We start from the raw sequence: 2,420 nt of genomic DNA, 5'->3' as shown, positions 1-2,420 counted from the left end.
GTTCGAGTTCTGTGTCTAGGAATTCATACCTCAGATTTTTTGGGTAATATCTTAAGTTCTATAAAGGGTGTCTTTGGGAAAGTCATAGGATCTGGACTAATTGCAAGACATTCACTTAGACTCCCATCTACATATGGCTTTCATCATTCATCGTCTTCAAATATATGAGGCACTGGAATCTTTAGTATTTCAATATACTTAGGTGCTTTAATCTCCATTTCTATTACGTATTCGTCGATGATATCTAAGAAATAACAAGAGTCATCTATAGTTGGTGCCTTCAGGAATCATGAAAGAATAAATTTAACTTTATCTTCACCAACCTCAAAGGTTAGCTTTCCTTTCTTCACGTCTATAATGGCACCGACTATGGAAAAAAAGGGTCTTCCTAAAATGATTGGAATGTTGGAATCCTCCTTTATTTCCATGATTATAAAGTCGGTAGGGATGTAGAATTGACCTATTCGAACAGGAGCATTTTCTAACATGCCTACGGGAACTTAATAGAATGGTCAGCTAGTTGGAGAGACATTCTTGTGGGTTTTACTTCTCCTAATTTGAGTTTTGCACACATGGAAAGGGGCATTAAACTAACACTGGATCCTAAATCGCAAAGTGCTTTGTCGATGACAAATTTTCCTATTACGCAAGGTATGGAAAAACTACATGGATCTTTTAACTTTGGAGGCATGTTGTTTTGAATTATAGCACTACATTCAGCAATGAGCGTCATAGTTTCATTATCTTCGAGGTTTTTCTTGTTGGAAATAATTTCTTTAAGGAACTTAGCATACGAAGGCATTTGTGTGATGGCTTCTGTGAAAAGGATTGTGATATTCAACTGTTTTAGAAGATCTATAAATTTCTTAAACTGCCCTTTGTTTTTAGACATAGAAAGTCTCTGGGGATAAAGGATAGGTGGTTTATATGGTGGTGGAGGCACATATGGTTTTACTTCATCTAAGACCTCTTTGTTTTTGTCTTTCTTTCCATTGTTAGTTGTCTCATCTTGTTGATCAATGTTTGTTACTTTTTCCGCTTCTTTTCTAGAATCATGATACATGGGTGGATTTTGAAGTCTCGGATCTATTGGGCCATCTAATTATGTCTCACTTTATAGTGTGACAGCTTTAGCATGACCTTTCGGGTTAGCTTGTAGATGGCCAGGAAATACTCTAGTTGGGGCTACTGTTGCTGCTTGTTGTTGGGCTACCTGAGAAATTTGGGTTTCTGACATTTTGTTGTGGGTAGCCATAACATCAAGCTTACTCGATATTTGTTTCATTATCTCATTGGTGTGAACATGTTGGTTAGCAAACTCTTTATTCTGCTGGGTTTGGGTTGCGATAAAGTTCTCCAACAGTAGTTCAAAATTTGAATTTCTAGGTGATTGGGGAGCAGCGGGGTTCCTTTTTGATAACCCGGAGGAATTGCAGGTGTTAGGTTTGGAGAAAACAAAGGATTGTTGCTCTTGTAGTAAAAAATATGATGGTTTCTCCATCCAGGGTTATAGGTGTTTGAGTATGGGTTCCCTTGGACATAGTTTACTTGGTCGGTTGGAATACCAGCCAATAAATGACATTCAGTGGTGTTGTGCCCAAGTGCTCCACATAATTCGCAGTTGGATTTTACAGCAGCTACGGTAGCTGCTGGAGTTATGGTCAAACTTTCAATCTTTTGGGTAAGTGTGCCCACTTTAGCATTGACACGATCTATGCCATTAACTTCATACATTCCGCTCTTTAGTGGTGTTTTCTATGTAGGTGTTCACTCACCTCCCCATTGGAAGTGACTTTGTGCCATGTTTTCAATGAGTTGATAGGCTTCTTCATAAGGTTTATCCATTAGAGCACCGCCAACGACATCGTATAAATTCAACTTAGTGTTGTACAAGAGACCATTGTAGAAAGTATGGATAATCAGTCACTGCTCAAGTCCATGATGGAGACAAAGACTCAGCATATCCTTGTATCTCTCCCACACTTCAAAAAGAGATTCATTGTCTTTCTGCCTAAATCTGTTGATTTGGGCTCTTAGCATAACAGTTTTGCTAGGTGGGAAATATCGTGCTAAAAAGACTTTATTCAACTCATCCCACGTATTGATAAAGTTTGACGGTAGAGACTAGAGCCAAGCTCTCGCTCTATCTCTTAAAGAAAAAGGAAAGAGATATAGTCTTATGGCTTCAGGATTAACACTATCTCCTATCATTGTGTCTGCATATTATACAAATACTGATAAATGGAGGTTCAGATCGTCTGTGGGGCTACCAGAAAATTGTTTTTGTTGTAAAACTTGTAACAACGAAGGTTTCAACACGAAATTGTTTCGGTCGATGGTAAGGGAAACAATGTTGTTGTGTGTCTCTTCTTACGATGAAACAGCATAATCCCGAAGTAAACGGTTTGGATTTTTGTCCA

General features: G+C 38.3%; 1 non-coding gene across 1 annotated transcript; it reads left to right on the top strand.

The window, feature by feature from the left end:
- The first annotated feature begins 1,933 nt into the window (after positions 1-1,933).
- Positions 1,934-2,040, top strand: LOC127098782 (small nucleolar RNA R71). Its single transcript, XR_007793478.1, has one exon. It is a non-coding gene; the product is annotated as a small nucleolar RNA R71 (small nucleolar RNA).
- The last annotated feature ends 380 nt before the right edge of the window (positions 2,041-2,420 follow it).

Source organism: Lathyrus oleraceus, chromosome 6 (assembly GCF_024323335.1).
Source record: "Lathyrus oleraceus cultivar Zhongwan6 chromosome 6, CAAS_Psat_ZW6_1.0, whole genome shotgun sequence".
NCBI classification, from domain to species: domain Eukaryota; kingdom Viridiplantae; phylum Streptophyta; class Magnoliopsida; order Fabales; family Fabaceae; genus Lathyrus; species Lathyrus oleraceus.
This window is presented reverse-complemented; position numbering and strand designations above follow the sequence as displayed.